Source organism: Lolium rigidum, chromosome 2, assembly GCF_022539505.1.
Source record: "Lolium rigidum isolate FL_2022 chromosome 2, APGP_CSIRO_Lrig_0.1, whole genome shotgun sequence".
Taxonomy (NCBI): Eukaryota; Viridiplantae; Streptophyta; class Magnoliopsida; order Poales; family Poaceae; genus Lolium; species Lolium rigidum.
The window spans coordinates 132039371-132061586 of NC_061509.1; the positions used below are offsets into that span (position 1 = coordinate 132039371).

The 22216-nt window shown below is 40.1% G+C and overlaps 1 long non-coding RNA gene across 1 annotated transcript; it reads right to left on the reverse strand.

Annotated features, from left to right (window-relative positions):
* Window positions 1-18921: 18921 nt before the first annotated feature.
* LOC124687258 lies at window positions 18922-19905 on the reverse strand. The gene is made up of 2 exons (XR_006998163.1): window positions 19607-19905; window positions 18922-19524 (listed from the first exon to the last, which is right to left on the reverse strand). It is a non-coding gene; the product is annotated as an uncharacterized LOC124687258 (long non-coding RNA).
* Between the last annotated feature and the right edge of the window lie 2311 nt (window positions 19906-22216).

Here is a 22216-nt window from a genome sequence, read left to right on the forward strand (position 1 = left end):
TCATACTCATTCAGATAAAATTTGTACTAAACAAGGAAGAATAAAAGACATGATTAAATAGATCACAATATAAATGGTTGGATCACAACAACTCAATTGCTTGCTTGAGATAGAGGGAAATAGGTTTACTGACTCAACATAAAAGTAAAGGATAGGCCCTTCGCAGAGGGAAGCAGGGATTAAATCATGTGCTAAAGCTTTTCAAGTTTTGAAATCATATAGAGAGCATAAAAATAAAGTTTTGAGAGGTGTTTGTTGTTGTCAACGAATGGTAGTGGGCACTCTAACCCCCTTGTCAAACAGACTTTCAAAGAGCGGCTCCCATGAAGGACATTATCTCTACCAGCAAGGTAGATCATCCTTCTTCTCTTTTGTTTACACATGTATTTTAGTTTTATTTATAGATGACACTCCTCCCAACCTTTTGCTTTCACAAGCCATGGCTAACCGAATCCTCGGGTGCCTTCCAACATTTCACATACCATGGAGGAGTGTCTATTGCAAAATTAAGTTGCTTACTGATAAATCAGGGCAAAACATGTGAAGAGAATTATTAATGAAAGTTAATTAATTGGGGCTGGGCACCTCGTTGCCAGCTCTTTTTGCAAAATTATTGGATAAGCGGATGTATATGCCACTAGTCCATTGATGAAAGTCCGTCCAACAACATTGAAAGATAAAACACCACATACTTCCTCATGAGCTATAAAACATTGACACAAGTAAGAGATAATAACTTTTGAATTGTTTAAAGGTAGCACATGAAATATTTACTTGGAGTGGCGCAAAATACCACATAATAGGTAGTTATGGTGGACACAAATGGCATGGGTTTGGTTTAAGGTTTTGGATGCACGAGAAGAATTCCCTCTCAGTACAGGTCTTTGGCTAGCAAGGTTGGTTAACAAGCTTAAGAGTTGAGGGAAACAAACAAATATACATGTGATAGAAGCAATCATGCATCTTCCTTGTGATACGTCCCAAACGTATCTATAATTTCTTATGTCCCATGCTACTTTTATGATGATACTCACATGTTTATACATATTATATGTCATTATTATGCATTTTCCGGCACTAACCTATTGACGAGATGCCGAAGAGCCAGCTTGTCGTGTTCTGCTGTTTTTGGTTTCAGAAATCCTACAAAGGAAATATTCTCGGAATTGGACGAAATCAACGCCCAGGGTCCTATTTTTGCACGAAGCTTCCAGAAGTCCGAAGGAGAGACGAAGTGGAGCCACGAGGTGGCTAGACACTAGGGCGGCGCGGCCTGGGCCTTGGCCGCGCCGGCCTGCTGTGTGGGCCCCTCGTGTGGCCCCCTGACCTGCCCTTCCGCCTACTTAAAGCCTCCGTCGCGAAACCCCCAGTACCGAGAGCCACGATACGGAAAACCCATGCGAGACGCCGCCGCCGCCAATCCCATCTCGGGGGATTCAGGAGATCGCCTCCCGCACCCTGCCGGAGAGGGGAATCATCTCCCGGAGGTCTCTTCATCGCCATGATCGCCTCCGGATCGATGTGTGAGTAGTTCACCCCTGGACTATGGGTCCATAGCAGTAGCTAGATGGTCGTCTTCTCCCCATTGTGCTATCATGTTAGATCTTGAGAGCTGCCTATCATGATCAAGATCATCTATTTGTAATCCTTCATGTTGTGTTTGTTGAGATCCGATGAATATTGAATACTATGTCAAGTTGATTATCAATCTATCATATATGTTATTTATGTTCTTGCATGCTCTCCGTTGCTAGTAGAGGCTCTGGCCAAGTTGATACTTGTGACTCCAAGAGGGAGTATTTATGCTCGATAGTGGGTTCATGCCTCCATTAAATCTGGGACGAGTGACGAGAAAGTTCTAAGGTTGTGGATGTGCTGTTGCCACTAGGGATAAAACATCGATGCTTTGTCTAAGGATATTTGTGTTGATTACATTACGCACCATACTTAATGCAATTGTCTCGTTGTTTACAACTTAATACCGGAAGGGGTTCGGATGATAACTCGAAAGTGGACTTTTTAGGCATAGATGCATGTCTGGATAGCGGTCTATGTACTTTGTCGTAATGCCCCGATTAAATCTCATAGTACTCATCATGATATATGTATGTGCATTGTTATGCCTTCTTTATTTGTCAATTGCCCAACCGTAATTTGTTCACCCAACATCTGCTATCTTATGGGAGAGACACCGCTAGTGAACTGTGGACCCCGGTCCTATTCTTTACATCTGAAATACAATCTACCGCAATTGTTCTTTACTTGTTCTTCGCAAACAACCATCATCATCCACACTATACATCTAATCCTTTGTTTACAGCAAGCCAGTGAGATTGACAACCTCACTGTTACGTTGGGGCAAAGTTTTGTGATTGTGTTGTGCAGGTTCCACGTTGGCGCCGGAATCTCTGGTGTTGCGCCGCACTACACTCCGCCGCCATCAACCTTCAACGTGCTTCTTGGCTCCTCCTGGTTCGATAAACCTTGGTTTCTTTCTGAGGGAAAACTTGCTACTGTCTGCATCACACCTTCCTCTTGGGGTTCCCAACGGACGTGTGTTAATTGCACGCATCAAGCATATTTTCTGGCGCCGTTGCCGGGGAGATCAAGACACGCTGCAAGGGGAGTCTCCACTTCCAATCTCTTTACTTTGTTTTTGTCTTGCTTTGTTTTACTTTATTTACTACTTTGTTTGCTGCACTTATATCAAAACACAAAAAAATTAGTTGCTAGCTTTACTTTATTTACTGTCTTGTTCTCTATATCAAAAACACAAAAAAATTAGTTACTTGCATTTACTTTATCTAGTTTGCTTTATTTACTACTCGCTAAAATGGGTACTGTTGAGAATACTAAGTTGTGTGACTTCACTAGCACAAATAATAATGATTTCCTATGCACATCTATTGCTCCACCTGCTACTACAGCAGAATTCTTTGAAATTAAACCCGCTTTCTGAATCTTGTTATGAGAGAGCAATTTTCTCGGTGTTAGTTCCGATGATGTCGCTGCCCATCTTAATAATTTTGTTGAATTATGTGAAATGCAAAAGTATAAGGATGTAGATGGTGACATTATAAAATTAAAATTGTTTCCTTTCTCCTTAAGAGGAAGAGCTAAAGATTGGTTGCTATCTTTGCCTAGAAATAGTATTGATTCTTGGACTAAATGCAAGGATGCTTTTATTGGTAGATATTATCCTCCCGCTAAAATTATATCTTTGAGAAGTAGCATAATGAATTTTAAGCAATTAGATAATGAACATGTTGCTCAAGAATGGGAGAGAATGAAATCTTTGGTAAAGAATTGCCCAACCCATGGACTGACTACTTGGATGATCATCCAAACCTTTTATGTAGGATTAAATTTTCTTCGCGGAACCTATTGGATTCAGCTGCTGGAGGTACCTTTATGCCCATCACTTTGGGGGCAGCAACAAAGCTTCTTGATAATATGATGACAAATTACTCTGAATGGCACACGGAAAGAGCTCCACAAGGTAAGAAGGTAAATTCTGTTGAAGAAACCTCCTCCTTGAGTGATAAGATTGATGCTATTATGTCTATGCTTGTGAATGGTAGATCTAATGTTGATCCAAATAATGTTCCTTTAGCTTCATTGGTTTCCCAAGAAGAACATGTTGATGTGAACTTCATTAAAAAAAAATTTCAACAACAATGCTTATAGGAATAATTCTGGTAACAACTATAGGGCATATCCTTCTGCTAATGGTAATAGTTATGGTAATTCTTATGGGAATTCTTACAACAATAATAGGAGTGTACCCCCTGGTCTTGAAGCCATGCTTAAAGAATTTATTAGTACACAAACTGCTTTTAACAAATCTGTTGAGGAAAAACTTGATAAAATTGATATTCTTGCTTCTAAGGTTGATAGTCTTGCCTCTGATGTTGATCTTTTAAAATTGAAATTTATGCCTAATAAGGATATTGATAATAAGATTGTTACTACAGCAAATGCCATCCAAGTTCAAATTAATGAGAATATTAGATTGATGGCCGAATTGCATGCTAGGTGGGAAAGAGAGGAAAATGAAAAACTAGCTAAAAAGAATAATGTAGCTAAATTTGGACTATTACCACCACTAGTAATGTTAATGCTTCACATGTTGCTACACCTCCTACTATTAATGGTAAAATAATTGGTGTTGGCAATGTTACTACTTCTAGTGCAAAGCGTGCAAAATTGCCTGAAACTGCTAAAACTGCTGAAATTGATAAAACTGCTGAAATTTTTCAAGATATTGGGGATAATGATCCCATTGCTGTAGGTCATAATGATTTAGACTTTGATGATTGTCACATCTCTGAATTCATAAAGTTCTTACAAAAGCTTGCTAAAAGTCTCAATGCTAGTGCTATAAATTTGGCCTTTACAAAACATATTACAAATGCTCTCATAAAAGCTAGAGAAGAGAAACTAAAACTTGAAACCTCTATTCCTAGAAAGTTAGAAGATGGTTGGGAGCCCATCATTAAGATGAGGGTCAATGATTTTGATTGTAATGCTTTATGTGATCTTGGTGCAAGTATTTCTGTTATGCCTAAGAAAATATATGATATGCTTGACTTGCCACAATTGAAAAATTGTTATTTGGATGTTAATCTTGCTGATAATGCAATAAAGAAACCTTTGGGGAGGATTGATAATGTTCGTATTATGGTTAACAATAACCTTGTCCACGTTGATTTTGTTGTCTTGGATATTGAATGCAATGCATCTTGTCCCATTATATTGGGAAGACCTTTTCTTCGAACTGTTGGTGCTACCATTGATATGAAGGAAGGTAATATTAAATATCAATTTCCTCTCAAGAAAGGTATGGAACACTTCCCTAGAAAGAGAATGAAGTTACCTTATGATTCTATTATTAGAACAACTTATGATGTTGATGCTTCGTCTTTTGATGTTACTTGATACACACTTTCTGCGCCTAGCTGAAAGGCGTTAAAGAAAAGCGCTTATGGGAGACAACCCATTATTTTACTTCTGCACTATATTTTATATTTGAGTCTTGGAAGTTGTTTACTACTGTACCAACCTCTCCTTATCTTTATTTTGTTGCATTGTTGTGCCAAGTAAAGTTTTTGATAGTAAAGCCAATACTAGATTTGGATTACTGCGCAGAAACAGATTTCTTCGTCATCACGAATTTCGACTCGACTCTCTGTAGGTAACTCAGAAAAATCTGCAATTTACGTGCGTGATCCTCGGATATGTACGCAACTTTCATTCAATTTGGGAATTTTCATCCGAGCAAGTCTCGGTGCCACTTTAAAATTCGTCTTTACGAACTGTTCTGTTTTGACGATTCTGCCTTTTATTTCGCATTGCCTGTTTTGCTATGTTTGATGGATTTCTTTGTTCCATTAACTTTCGGTAGCTTTGTGCAATGTCCAGAAGTGTTAAGAATGATTATGTCACCTCTGAATATATGAATTATGCACTCGACCCTCTAATGAGTTTGTTTCGAGTTTGGTGTGGAGGAAGTTTTCAAGGGTCAAGAGAGGAGAATGATACAATATGATCAAGAAGAGTGAAAATTCAAAGCTTGGGGATGCCCCGTGGTTCATCCCTGCATATTTTAAGAAGACTCAAGCGTCTAAGCTTGGGGATGCCCAAGGCATCCCTTCTTCATCGACAACTTATCAGGTTCCTCTAGTGAAACTATATTTTTATTCCGTCAAATCTTATGTGCTTTACTTGGAGCGTCTGTTTGTTTTTATTTTTGTTTGAATAAGATCGGATCCTAGCATTCTTTGTTAGGGAGAGAGACACGCTCCGCTGTTTCGTATGAACACATATGTTCTTAGCTTTATCGTTAATGTTCATTGCGAAATTTGAACTACTTCATTCATTGTTATATGGTTGGAAACGGAAAATGCCGCATGTGGTAAATGATTTAATGTCTTGAATAATGTGATACTTGGCAATTGTTGTGCTCATATAGATCTTGTTAAGCTCTTGCATCATGTACCTTGTACTCATTAATGAATAACTACATAGAGCTTGTTAAAATTTGGTTTGCATGATTGATCTCTAGAGTCTAGATATTTTCTCGGTTGAGGTGTTTGAACAACAAGGAGACAATGTAAAGTCTTATAATAGCTACAATATGTTCATATGTGAGCTTTGCTGCACCTTTTATACTTGAGTTTGCTTCAAACAACCTTGCTAGCCTAGCCTTGTATTGAGAGGAATTCTTCTCGTGCATCCAAATCCTTGAGCCAACTACTATGCCATTTGTGTCCACCATACCTACCTACCACATGGTATTTCTCCGCCATTCCAAAGTACATTACTTGAGTGCTACCTTTAAAATTTCTATTCTTTACCTTTGCAATATATAGCTCATGGGACAAAAATAGCTTAAAAACTATCGTGGTGAAGAATATGTACTTATGTGTCTCATTTCTTAGTAAGTTGCTTGTTGAGCGGTAACCATGTTTTCTGGGGATGCCATCAACTCTTTTACCTTTGTTGAATATCATGTGAGTTGCTATGCATGTTCGTCTTGTCTGAAGTAAGGGAGATTTTCACAATCAAATGGTTTGAGTATGCATACTGTTAGAGAAGAACATTGGGCCGCTAACTAAAGCCATGATTCATGGTGGAAGTTTCAGTGTGGACAGCTAATCCTCAATCTCTTATGAGAATAATAACTGTTGTTGAATGCTTATGCATTAAAAAGAGGAGTCCATTATCTGTTGTCTATGTTGTCCCGGTATGGATGTCTAAGTTGAGAATAATCAAAAGCGAGAAATCCAATGCGAGCTTTCTCCTTAGACCTTTGTACAGGCGACATAGAGGTACCCCTTTGTGACACTTGGTTGAAACATATGCTATGCAATGATAATCCGTGTTAATCCAAGCTAATTAGGACAAGGTGCGAGCACTATTAGTATACTATGCATGAGGCTTGCAACTTATAAGATGTCTTATACATAACACATATGCTTTATTACTACCGTTGACAAAATTGTTTCTTGTTTTCAAAATGAAAAGCTCTAGCACAAAAATAGTAATCAATGCTTCCTCTCGCGAAGGGCCTATCTTTTACTTTATTGTTGAGTCAGTTTGCCTATTCTTTCTATCTTAGAAGCAAACACTTGTATCAACTGTGTGCATTGATTCTTACATGTTTACTTATTGCACTTGTTATATTACTTTGTGTTGACAATTATCCATGAGATAAATATGTTGAAGTTGAAAGCAACCGCTGAAACTTTATCTTCCTTTATGTTGCTTCAATACCTTTACTTTGAACTTATCGCTTTATGAGTAACTCTTATGCAAGTCTTATTGATGCTTGTCTTGAAAGTATTATTCATGAAAAGTCTTTGCTATATGATTCATTTGTTTACTCATTATCTTCATCATTGCTTCGAATCGCTGCATTCATCTCATATGCTTACAATAGTATGATCAAGATTATGATAGCATGTCACTTCAGAAATTATCTTTTTTATCGTTTACCTACTTGAGGGCGAGTAGGAACTAAGCTTGGGGATGCTTGATACGTCCCAAACGTATCTATAATTTCTTATGTTCCATGCTACTTTTATGATGATACTCACATGTTTTATACATATTATATGTCATTATTATGCATTTTCCGGCACTAACCTATTGACGAGATGCCGAAGAGCCAGTTGCTGTTTTCTGCTGTTTTTGGTTTCAGAAATCCTATAAAGGAAATATTCTCGGAATTGGACGAAATCAACGCCCAGGGTCCTATTTTTGCACGAAGCTTCCAGAAGTCCGAAGGAGAGACGAAGTGGAGCCACGAGGTGGCCAGACACTAGGGCGGCGCGGCCTGGGCCTTGGCCGCGCCGGCCTGCTGTGTGGGCCCCTCGTGTGGCCCCCTGACCTGCCCTTCCGCCTACTTAAATCCTCCGTCGCGAAACCCCCAGTACCGAGAGCCACGATACGGAAAACCTTACTGAGACGCCGCCGCCGCCAATCCCATCTCAGGGGATTCAGGAGATCGCCTCCGGCACCTCTGCCGGAGAGGGGAATCATCTCCCGGAGGTCTCTTCATTGCCATGATCGCCTCCGGATCGATGTGTGAGTAGTTCACCCCTGGACTATGGGTCCATAGCGGTAGCTAGATGGTCGTCTTCTCCCCATTGTGCTATCATGTTAGATCTTGTGAGCTGCCTATCATGATCAAGATCATCTATTTGTAATCCTTCATGTTGTGTTTGTTGGGATCCGATGAATATTGAATACTATGTCAAGTTGATTATCAATCTATCATATATGTTATTTATGTTCTTGCATGCTCTCCGTTGCTAGTAGAGGCTCGGCCAAGTTGATACTTGTGACTCCAAGAGGGAGTATTTATGCTCGATAGTGGGTTCATGCCTCCATTAAATGCAGGGACGAGTGACAGAAAGTTCTAAGGTTGTGGATGTGCTTGTTGCCACTAGGGATAAAACATCGATGCTTTGTCTAAGGATATTTGTGTTGATTACATTACGCACCATACTTAATGCAATTGTCTCGTTGTTTACAACTTAATACCGGAAGGGGTTCGGATGATAACCTGAAAGTGGACTTTTTAGGCATAGATGCATGCTTGGATAGCGGTCTATGTACTTTGTCGTAATGCCACTGATTAAATCTCATAGTACTCATCATGATATAATTATGTGCATTGTTATGCCTTCTTTATTTGTCAATTGCCCAAGCTGTAATTTGTTCACCCAACATCTGCTATCTTATGGGAGAGACACCGCTAGTGATCTGTGGACCCCGGTCCTATTCTTTACATCTGAAATACAATCTACTGCAATTGTTCTTTACTGTTCTTCGCAAACAACCATCATCATCCACACTATACATCTAATCCTTTGTTTACAGCAAGCCGGTGAGATTGACAACCCCACCGTAATCTTACGTTGGGGCAAAGTTCTGTGATTGTGTTGTGCAGGTTCCATGTTGGCGCCGGAATCCCTGGTGTTGCGCCGCACTACACTCCGCCGCCATCAACCTTCAACGTGCTTCTTGGCTCCTCCTGGTTCGATAAACCTTGGTTTCTTTCTGAGGGAAAACTTGCTACTGTCTGCATCACACCTTCCTCTTGGGGTTCACAACGGACGTGTGTTAATTGCACGCATCACCTTGTAAGCACAAACAATTTAGCTTCAGAATACTAAGCTCACTAGCTAACAAGAGAGAAAGATAATGAAATAATATATCTACATGTACTTCCCTCTTTTCTACTTAAGCCTCTAAGTATTGTAGCTGTTGACCAATGCTAAGTTTGCCAAAACCAAATAGATTTACTTGATGCTCCCAAAGTGATACCAATACTAATCAACAAGATCAATCATATAACAGAAATTGCAAACTAAAATAAGGTGTGCAAAAAGTAAATGATAAAACTTCTCATTAATATTCCATAACGATAACTCACACCAAGGGATACATAGATAACCAACTAAAAGAGAGATACTTCCACACTGCAAACCATCTTATATGATAACTTCCCTACTCATGACGTGACACTACTTGACAGTAAAAAGGTAAAAGATAGTGATGATGTGATACCGCGACACTCCCCCCAAGCTTGGAACAAACCAAGGGGGTGCCAATACCAATGATGAATTACTCCTTCAGTGGTGATGGTGAATTCTTCCCGTCATCAGACTTCCAAGGAAGAGGATCACCATCAACAAACGACGTCTTGGTCTCAGGAATCCTAAAACTGGCAGCATAGCTTATGTGTTTAAACTTGTTTTCATACTCACAGTTTTGATTCTGAACATCATAAAGTTGCGCTTGGAGTTTGTTGGTAGTGTTGTGAAGCGAGAGGATATCGTCCCACAGCTTTGTAGTCTCCTTCTTGTGTTCATCAATAAGTTCGGACACAATTTTGTGGAAGATGTCCACTTCACGTTCAGCCATCTTCTTGTAGGTGAAGACCTCTTGTTCTAGTTTCTCCATCCTGTCCTCCAAACTTCCTTCTCCTTTAGGACCCCGGACATCTTCTATCTGCAACTCTCCATCTACGAGCAGCGATTCCTTGGGATGCATCTTCAGCTCGTTCATGTACGGGTTGACGATGTTCTCAAAGAAGGCTGTCCTTCGGAGTTCCCGACGAAGACATGGTGGCTCTAGATCTGAAAACAATATCTGGCAGAAAACAGCTCGAAACAAAACACGACGAGAAGACGATATACGGACCTCGGGGGATCCGGGGGATTATATAACAAAAAATTTCACGACAAAAGGAAAGCACCAGGCCGAACACAAGTGGGAGAGGGACTCCGAGGAGCCGTCCCCATATGGCGGCGCGGCCAGGGTGGGGCCCGCGCCACCACGTGGGGACGCACCCTCGTGCGCCTCCTCCACTCCGATTCAATCTCGTAATTTTTCATATTTTCTAAAAATAGCAAAAATATTGTTCGGAAAGTTAAACGCGGACTTTTTACTACCAAAATTGTTACCTATTCGAAGTCGAACTCGCGAGAACTATCAATTTGATCTTTGATGAAAGTTTCCGGAGTCACCACTCGAATAACATCAACATCTTCATTAAAAGAATCTCCAGAAATATAATGTTTGAGTCTTTGTCCATTCACCACTTGTGTGGCATCATCTTTCAGCGAAGCGATTTTTATTGCCCCTGAACGATACACCTCCACAATGACATATGGTCCTTCCCATTTTGAGAGTAATTTCCTGCAAAAAATCTGAGACGAGACCGATACAATAGGACTTTATCTCCAACATTAAATTCTCTTTTAATAATTCTTCTATCATGCCATTTCTTAACTTTCTCCTTAAAAAAGTCTAGCATTTTCATAAGCTTCACTTCTCCACTCATCTAGAGAACTCAATTGTAGCAACCTTTTCTTACCGGCAAGTTTAAAATCTTTATTAAGTTCTCTTACAACCCAATAAGCTTTGTGCTCTAGTTCTAAAGGTAAATGACAAGCTTTTCCATAAACCATTTTATAAGGAGACATACCAATAGGATTTTTATAAGCAGTTCTATAAGCCCACAACGCTTCCTTCAACTTACTAGCCCAATTTTTCCTAGATTTATTAACGAGTCTTTTGCAAGATAGATTTAATTTCTCTATTTGATAATTCTACTTGCCCGAGTAGTTTGAGGATGATAAGCTGAAGCAATTCTATGATTAATACCATATTTAGCAAGAGTTTTCTAAAACCACCATGAATAAAATGAGAACCTCCATCGAGTCATAAGATATCTAGGTACTCCAAACCTAGGAAAAATAACATCTAAAAGCATTTTTAAAGAGGTCTCATCATCGGCACTTTTTGTGGGTATGGCTTCCACCCATTTAGTAACATAATCAACGAGCAAAAAGTATATGAGTGTTATCTTCGAAGAAGGGAAAGGACCCATGAAGTCAAATCCCCAACAATCAAATGGTTCAATAACAAGAGTATAATTCATAGGCATTTCATTGCGTCTAGAGATATTACCAACTCTTTGACATTCATCACAAGATAAAATAAACTTTCTTGCATCTTTAAAGAGAGTTGGCCAATAAAATCCTGACTGTAGAACCTTTTGTGCGGTTCTATCTCCGGCGTGATGTCCTCCATAAACACTACCATGACACTTACTCAATATCTCTTGTTGTTCATATTCGGGAACACATCTTCGCATAATACCATCCACTCCTTCTTTATATAAGTGTGGGTCATCCCAAAAATAATGCCTCAAGTCATAAAAGAATTTCCTCCTTTGTTGAGCTGAAAAGGTTGGAGGCAAGTACTTGGAAACAATAAAGTTAGCATAATCAGCATACCAATGACTATCTCGCGAGCTCACCTTTATTCCAGCCAATTGTTCATTTGGAAAACTATCATTAACAGGAACATGATCATAAGCAATATTTTCCAATCTAGACAAATTATCAGCAACGCGATTATCAGCACCTTTCCTATCTACAATATGTAAATCAAATTCTTGCAAAAGAAGCACCCATCTAATAAGCCTTGGCTTAGCATCTTTCTTTTCCATAAGGTACCTAATTGCGGCATGATCGGTATGAGCTGTGACTTTTGAATCAACAATATAAGGTCTAAACTTGTCACAAGCAAAAACTACAGCTAATAACTCTTTTTCAGTTGTAGCATAATTTCTTTGAGCAGCATCAAGAGTCTTACTAGCATAATGAATAACATTCAATTTTTTATCTACTCGCTGTCCAAGAGCAGTACCTACAGCAAAATCACTAGCATCACACATAATTTCAAAAGGTAAATTCCAATCAGGAGGTTCAACTACAGGAGCAGTTGTTAAGGCTTTCTTTAGAGTTTCAAAAGCTTCCTTACAATCATCATCAAAACAAAAGGTACATCTTTTTGAAGAAGATTAGTAAGAGGCTTTGAAATTTTGGAGAAATCTTTAATAAATCTCCTATAAAAACCAGCATGACCAAGAATACTACGAATACCTTTAACATCCCTAGGATAGGGCATCTTCACGCTTCAACTTTAGCTCTATCAACTTCAATACCTCTCTCGGAAATTTTATGTCCCAATACAATTCCTTCATTAACCATAAAGTGGCATTTCTCCCAATTAAGAACAAGGTTAGTTTCTTCACATCTCTCGCAAAACTTTATCAAGGTTTCGCAAACAATTATCAAAAGAATTCCCATAGACGAGAAAAATCATCCATGAATACCTCTACAATCTTTTCACAAAAGCCATGAAAAATAGCGAGACATGCATCTTTGAAAAGTAGCAGGAGCATTACATAAACCAAAAGGCATACGCCTATAAGCATAAGTTCCATAGGGACAAGTGAAAGTGGTTTTCTCTTGATCTTTAGCTCTAACAGCAATTTGTGAAAACCCAGAATAACCATCAAGAAAACAGAAATGAGTATTTTTTGATAACCTTTCTAGCATTTGATCAATAAAAGGTAAAGGGTAATGATCTTTCTTAGTAACTTTATTAACCTTTCGAAAATCAATTCACATTCTATACCCTACAACTACTCTTTATCATTAGGTACAACGGTTATTCCTCCTTTCTTAGGAACACAATGCACATGACTAACCCATCTACTATCAGCAATAGGATATATAATACCAGCTACGAGAAGTTTCAATACCTTATTCCTTACCACATCCTTCAATATTAGGAATTAGACGACGCTGATGTTCAACAACAGGCTTTGCATCATCTTCCAGGTTGATGGCATGTTGGCAAATAGAGGGAGAAATCCCCTTGAAGTCATCAAGAGTGTAGCTAATAGCTCCTCGGTGTTTCTTCAATATTTCCAATAATCTTTCTTCCTCAAAATCTGAAAGCTTAGCACTAATAATAACAGGATATGTTTTCTTATCATCAATATAAGCATACTTAAGATTATTAGGTAACAGTTTCAAATCAAAAACAGGATCTTCCTTTGGTGGTGGTGTTGTACCTAGATCTTCGACCGGTAAGTCATGTTTAAGAATGGGTTAACGAAGGAAAATTTCATCAAGCTCATTCCTTTCTTCCCTAAAGACTTCACTCTCATGATCCTCCAAATATTGCTGCAAAGGATTATTAGGAGCAAGTGCAATAGATGCAAGCTGTTCAACTCTAAAATCATCATTAGGCAATTCATCTTCATAAGGAACTTTGGCAAATTTAGAGAAATTAAACTCATAAGATTCACCAACAAATTTAATCACAATTTTCTCTTTCTTGCAATCTATAATAGCTCCACAAGTATTTAGAAAAGGTCTACCAAAAATGATAGGACAAGTCTTACTAGCAGCGAGAACCAAGTACCAAAAAGTCAGCGAGGATATTTAATCTTACCACATAGAACTTCCACATCTCGAACAATACCAATAGGAGAGATAGTTTCTCTATTAGCTAGCCGAATAACCACATCAATATCTTCAAGTTCACAAGAACCAATTTCATGCATGATTTCCCTGTAAAGCTCATAAGGAATGGCACTAGAACTTGCACCAATATCGCATAAACCATAATAACAATGATCACCAATTCTAACAGAGAGCATAGGAACACTGGCTTTCCTAGACTTACTAGGATGTGAAACAATATTAGAAGCATCTTCAGAGAAAATGATGTGACCATCTTCTAAATTTTCAGTCACAAGGTCTTTAACTACTGCAACAACAGGTTCAACATTTATTTGCTCCTCAGGTTCTATAGGTTTATTTGCACTTTTGTTAACCACACTAGTTATAACAGAATACTCCTTCATTTTAGCAGGAAAAGGAATTTTTTCAATATAAGCTTCAGGAAGAATGTGATCAACAGTTTTAACTTCAATACATTTACCTATAGGTGAATCGAGTTTTATCTTTGTAAGGTTCATGATACTTATTAAAACTCTTCCTAGGCAATTCAAAATGAGAGGCAAAAGCTTTATAAAAATTTGCAACAACTTGAGAGTCAAGACCATAAGTAGCACTCATATTTCGAAATTTATCAGTATCCATAAAAGTTTCAATGCATTCATAATCATAATTTATACCTAACTCTCTACCTTTATCGTTCTCCCATCCTTCAGTATTCTCTTGAATCCGATCAAGAAGGTCCCATTTAAACTCTTCTTTGTTGCGCGTGAATGATCCAGAACAAGTAGTATCCAGCAAGGTTTTATCTTGAAAAGAAAGTCTTGCATAGAAATTATCAATGCTGATATTACCAGGAAGCTCATGAATGGGGAATTTGAGCATTGAAGACTTCAATCTCCCCCATGCTTGGGAAATACTCTCGCCATCATGAGGCCAAAAATTATATATGCGGTTTCGGTCTTTGTGAATTTCACTTGGAGGATAGAATTTAGAATAAAATAGAGGCATAATATCCTTCCAATCAAGAGAATGCCCATTCTTCGACGGTTTATACCAACGCGCCGCTTTACCAGACATCGACATAGAGAATAGTTTCTTCCTAACTTCATCCATAGAAATACCTGCACACTTGAATAACCCGCATAATTCATGTAAAAACAGTAAATGATCTCCAGGATGGACAGTTCCATCCCCTTCATAGCGGTTATCCACAACACGTTCAATGATTTTCATAGGTATTTTATATGGAACCACTTTCTCACCTGGCGCCTCATCCACTACCTTTGCAGTAGTAGTAGATTTTCCAAATGGGAATTCAAGAGAAGATCTCTCCATAATGAATTATAGCAGCGAGCGAGAAATAAAAATAGCACGTACGAGTAAAAGTTTTCCTTACCAATTCCACTTACCAATAGCGCTTCACTCCCCGGCAACGGCGCCGAGAAAATAGTCTTGATGACCCACAAGTATAGGGGGTGTATCGTAGTACTTTCGATAAATAAGAGTGTCGAACCCAACGAGGAGCGAGAAGGTGTTGACAAGCAGTTTCGATGAAGGATTCACTGTAAATGCTCATAGACAAGTTTTCAGGAGGTTTTGATATAGCAGATAAATAAAATACAAGTAAGTAAAATGCGAGAATAACAATTGCAGCAAGTGGCCCAATCCTTTTTAGCACAAAGGACAAGCCGGTTTGTTTACTTATGATGACCAAATGTTCTTGAGGACACACGGGAATTTAGTCTAGTGCTTTCGCTTCATATAGTTGATTAATCTTCATTGTTTTGATAAGTGTTGTGTGGGTGAACCTATGCTAATGCACCGCCCTTCCTAGGACTAATACATACTTGTGATTAAACCCCTTGCAAGCATCCGCAAATACAAGAAAGTAATTAAGATAAATCTAACCACAGCCTTAAACTCCGAGATCCTGCTATCCCTCATGCATCGATATACCAACGGGGGTTTAGGTTGCTGTCACTCCGGCAACCCCACAATTAGCAAACGAATACAAGATGCATTCTCCTAGGCCCATAAAGGTGAAGTATCATGTAGTCGACGTTCACATGACACCACTAGAAGAATAACACCACAACTTAAATATCAAACCATTAAATATTACTCAACATAGTTCACTACTAACATTTAGACTTCACCCATGTCTTCAAGAACTAAACGAACTACTCACAAGACATCATATGGAACATGATCAGAGGTGATATGATGATGGATAACAATCTGAACATAAACCTTGATTCAACGGTTTCACTCAATAGCATCAATAACAAGGAGTAATTAATACCGGGAGAGTTTCCCCTATGAAATACTCAAGATTCAACCCTAGATGTTACAACGAAGACGAGTTGCAGCGGTGGAGATGACGGTGTCGGTGGTGGAGATGATGATGATGATGATCCCAATGAAGTCCAGCTCGATGACGGTGACGATGGCGACGATTTCCCCCTTCGGGAGGGAATTTCCCCGGCAGATTTCTGCCTGCCGGAGAGCTCTTTTCTCTCTGGTGTTTTCCGCCTCGAGGAGGCGGCGATGACTATCCTCGATGCCCCCCGCACCTTAGGTTTTCTGGGAGATGAAGTACGCGAAAGGGCGATGGCCGAGGAGGTCGTGGGCCCCCTCCCCACATGGCGGCGCGCCGGCATTGGTGGCCGCGCCAACCCATGGGGAGGGCCCATGGCGTCCCTCCTCGGCCTCCCCTTTTGGCTGGCTACGTCATGTGGAAAAATAGGAGCTTCGGTATATTTTCCGTCAATTGTTGATCTTCAGAAATATTGTATCCTGACGGTGCTTTTTCAAGCAGAATCCTGACTCCGGTGAGTAATTCTCCAATAATCATGAAACATGCAAAATAGGTGAAATAACATAAGTATCATCTCTAAATATGAAATATATCAATGAATAACAGTAAATTATGATATAAAATAGTGATGCAAAATGGACGTATCAATTTGCTTGAAGCAAATTAATAGAACTTGAATAAAAACATAATAAAAACATAGTAGAAGATTACATCGTCTTCATCATTGCATCTCCTAGTCATCCTCGTCGGAGTGGTAGTGGCGGCGGCACATGGTCCCGTCGATGACCTTGACGCTGAAGTCACCGTGGCCGTCATACTTGAAGATGACAAAGTGCCTGGCCTCAATGTCGTGCGAGCGGGCGAAGCACTTCCAGACGTTATGGAGGAACATCTGCCCTTTGCCGTCGAACATCACCTCCGCCGGCCACAGGCCGGTCGTGGCGCCAGACACGCATAGGAAGACTTGGTGGGGCTCTTGCCCTTCGATGATCGAGGCGAACCACTGGGCCAAGCGCAACCTGTCCCAGCTCATGCCCTGGTGGATGGTCACGCCAAACTCGAAGCCGGAGAGGTCGATGGCGACGCGCTCGGGCGACGATGGTGGCGATGGCGACGGTGACGCTGGCTGACTCTAGCCTCTCCCGTTACTCCTTCCTCGTCCGACGGCACGACCAGAGCAGGAGCGCATGCGTCGGGCGACGCAGCCAGAGTCAAAGTCAGGCTACTTTCATAGATGGCTAGAAGTAGAAAGACCGTTGGTCGCTTCCATGCGAGTCATAGGTACACGTAGGTGGACATGGGAGGACACGCTTGCTGTCCGCACGAACTTTCCCCAAATTTAATGAACAGATGAATCAAAGCGGACAAATCAATCTGTTTAAATCACCTCACTGAAGTGTTTGGCCGGTCCGTCTGTCCGAACGGACGGGATCGGCCCTGAGGAGGCAGAAGCCAAGGTTTGAATGCCGGGAGCAAGGTTTGTAGATAGTACAAGTTTGGGTACAACGTATCTCGATGATACCACAAGTTTAAATTAAATTAGGTCAGCAAGCTGATCTTCTCCGTTGCCTACGTACTCCCTCCATCCTAGTTTGTAAGTCACAATTTTTGAATATCTTGGTTCAAGGTACTAGCTGATTGAGTCTCATTTTCTCTCTCTTATTGGTGCATGCAGCCCCTTTCTCTCTCTCATTGGTGCATGCATTCTCTTTCTCTCCCGTATTGGTGCATGCAACCTCTTTCTCTCCCACATTAAATAAAATTATGCCTACAAGGTGAGAGTTATGGGACAAATAGTTTTTGAGAATAACGTGTCTCGTGCTCTCGCTTTCTTTTTTTCTTTTTCACATGTGCAGCACGGTGGTAACCAAGAGCGGGTTGATCCATGGAGCGAGAGATGGATTGGAAACCACATGTTCTACAACTCAATGGATCGAGTAAGAAGTGCCCGTCACATGAGACGATGGATCAGCCGAGGCGACAAGCTGGCATCACATGCCTCTTCTTTCTTTTCTTTAGTTTCTTCTTTGACGAAAAGTCATTTTAGATCCTTGGCACCAGTGCTTTTATCATACTAATTTTTTTGGAAATTAAATTTATGTGTTTAAAAAATTATGTACTAAAATTCTAAAAGGAGCTGATGATGTATCCCACTAACGTACAAAATCTCAATTTACAAATATTTTATTTTATGAGCTGCACAAAAATGACAAAGTCTAATTTACTTTTGAAGATTTGAATCACTATACTTAGATTCACACATTTTTTATTTTTGTGTAGCCGGAAATGCACACTATTTCTAGTCGAACGTTTACACGTTTGTAGATAAAATATTGGCTACATCATAATTTATTTTCAGATTTTTTTAAACTTACATATATATATATTTTTTAAAAATTAATGTTGTGCATGTGCACCAAATCTCTATCCCTTCTTTGAAAACTAGATGATTCCCCGCGCGTTGCTGCGGTAATTTTGTAAAATATGATTGATTTACTATTCACATACACTCCAATAAAATTTACCAAAATTATTAATTAATGATTTTTCGTTGCTATTAAAAAACAGGTCACCATGCATGCTTATACTATTGGAAACAGTATGTACTGAAAGGGATCATAGTGTCGAGTAAGAAAATAGGGAAAATATGCCCTATCTTTATGTACAAATTAGATAAAATTAGAGCATATGAATTCAGCCTTCTATATTGAGGAACAATTTCTGGATGTTTGATACATCTTAAGTTCGAATATTCTTGCTATCGAAGACGGCAGATCCTCCATTTTCCTTTTCAAGCCATCGAAAAGATTACACATGGATTCCTCTTGGAAAGTATACTGATCTGAGGATATAATCATTTAACCAAAACTAATACAAAATGCTATGAAGAAACTAATATGTATTACAACTGGATGTGCGAAATCAAGTGAAAAAATGGATTGGGTACAAACACCATCAGGAGACATTAACTGCAGTTGTACCAAGTTGGTCGGTTTCGAGCCTTGCACAATCGACATGTAAAGTAACCTGAAAAAACATGATGAAATAAAATGCATACAAAACTGAAGTTGTGTAAAGTAATAAAAGGAAGTGAATATCTGGAATGTCAAACCGATTTGTCTATCACACGAAAGTAGATACATAAGAGGAAATGGATAATATGTCTGATGTTACAACTTAATATTGTAAATGAGGATCCTGACTTTATGCAAAAAAAAAATCCATTGTGCACGGTTCTGCAAGTCAGTCAATTTTCATATGGAAACAACAAACAATATAATTTAAACGTAAAACAGTACACAATATGTATGTATAATAATTTAAACAAACTGGATGGGAACTCACTTGAAAATTGCTACAGACGATGTCCTGAAGACAAAGTCACACCTGGCTGTTGTTAGTATATATGATAGAAACAATGGGAGCTAGTTGTTAAGTGAAAACATAGTACCTTGCCTTCAGAAAGTTGGCCAAAAGCTGGATGATTTGGAAGGATGCACCAGCCCGACATATGCATCGACTACTGCTTTTGCCGTTATGCATTGCTAGATGTCAGATGAAGCTGCCCTCGTCAATACCCACATAAATTTCTAAAGAAAATCTCAACCTTAAACAAATCAGTTGAAGCTCCATAATGATTCAATTGTAATGGAGGCACTCAATCGTACTCATAGATAGATGCACAAAGTGAAGGAGAAGAGAAACTTATCTGTAAATCTTTTTCAATTCATTATATGACGGAGAGTGGAGACATTCCATCAAACATCTGATAGAAAAAACAGTACTGGAGGGAATACAAAAATGTTTATAGATTCAATTGCATCTAGTAGGAGGGGTAGCCCATTTTTTAGACCATATATCAGGCACGCAATCAACGCAAATGTGGTTCTGAAGCAAAATTGTATAGGAGAATACAACATTTGACACTTGGACAAAAAGACTATGATTAATCGGCTCTTTAGAAGTGTATACACAACTGGGAAGTCCATTAATAAAAAGAAATCGGGTGGAGCTGATAAATTACCAGACAGAATCGATCCAATCAAAACTGGTGGAGGGGCCAAACCTGGAGCGGATTTCCAGCCGGGTGGAGCTGATGTATTACCATACAGAATCGATCCAATCAAATCTGGTTGAGGGGCCAAACCTGGAGCGGATTTCCTGCCGACCTCAACGCATCAACCTGCCAGATTGGGAAGACACACTTAGGGATTGAAAGAAATAGAGAACAAATTAGACTGGGGAACGGGAAGGTACCAGGGTGGAGGCCGGTTGCAGTGCTGGCAGGGAGAGGCGGCTTGCGTGATTGAAGCGTATGGTAGCATAGCCTGCCTTTTAAGCTTGGAGGTGGCGGCTGATTAGTTCGAGCGAGCAGTTTCAAGTGGTGATTACTGAGATTTATGAGGCGTTTTCATCAGCATTTGTGAGGAGGAGGCCTTAGGTCGCTGGTGGAAAATTTCATGGGGACGGGGAGGGAACGTCGCGGCCACTCAAGAAGACGAACAGCAGTTAGCCGAGGAAGAGGAACAGAGGACAATGAACGTGCAGGGTTAGGAAGCGGGCCAACCTAGCCCAGGCCATGTCGGTCCGATCTCTCGTTCGGAAGTGGGGCGGGGGAGGTGAAATTTGTTATTAGGGTGACGTGGCTCATTGTGAGATCAGGAAAATGGGGCCATCTATTAAGAAAGAGAAGATCTGTTTCTTTTACCGTTTGGCTCCTCTAAGATGATCTTTCTGACGTGCACAGTAGGCTATTTCTTACTTGCATCACACAAGGATTGCTTTTTTTTTTTTTGAGAATCGACCGCTCTTTATTCATTGAACTGTAAAGGAATACATAAACGATCAGGTGGGTTTAGGAGCCACAACCGGCGTCCTATTCCTTGGCTAACATTACTACGAGCTAGTCGATGGGCCTCTCCATTAGAGGATCTACTTTCATGTCTAAATATTGACACCACAAAGGATGATGCCGTTTGCTTAATCTCTGTAGTGATCATACTATATTCTCCCGCATAGGGCTTCTGCAGGTTCATCACCACATTCAGGCAGTCTGATGCAACACAGATGCTTGTGAGCCCAAGGTTCTGGGCCAAGGCTAAGGCCTCGCGACAGGCCATGGCTTCCAGGGTAGCAGGACTAAAACCTCCCAAGATTGCTGGATGGGCTGGACTGTTAGGCCATCCATAGGAGAATAGGGCCATTAGCCCACGAGAGGTCATCCACACGCCACAGCCCAAATCGGAGTAACATCAGACTGCTATTTTGGGGTATCCTTAGGTAAAGACCAACCTTTTCCAAGGTAAGCAAACTTCCGTCCGCTCGGCACGTGGCATACCTCCTGCGACCGTGTACTCCGTACCCCGCGCGCGTAGCGCGTACTCCCTACCGCCGCGAGCGCGTACTCCTCCCGCGTATGGCAAGCCGCGCGCGAGTGTTCGAGCGTGTAGCGCGTACATCCTCCCGAGCGTGTACTCAGCGTACTTCTCTTTGGCCAGTCCACGTCTTCATGAACTTTATGATGCATGCATGCAAACGAAAGTAGCCAGCTAGCTTCGCTTATGCTTTGCCGTATTCAACTGATATTAAAGCTAGATAGTTTAGGTCTGTTTCCGTACCTCATCTACAAAATATATGGAAACCAAAAGTGCGATCAGCCCTACATCGGAAGTACAAGTACATCTTAGTAAAAGCTCAACTACACTTACGATATAAACCATAAGTACAAATTAAGAACAAATACAAGTCCAACAATGAACGGGTACAACTCAGTGAACACCCGAGTATAGTTGCATATAAATCACGAGTACAGTTACATATAGAGCACGAGTACAAGTACAGATACATTCACGTGCACAAGCAAGTAATGTTACAGAAATACGCGCACGCGAGAAAATACAGGTACAAAAGTACAGTCGCGCACGCGAGCAAGTACTGGTACATAAGTACAGTCGCGAACACGAACAAGTACTGGTATAGAAGTATAGGTACAGTGGCGCATGCGAGCAAGTACAGTTATTGGGTAAAGGAAAAAACTGCATCAAATACACTAAAATCAGAA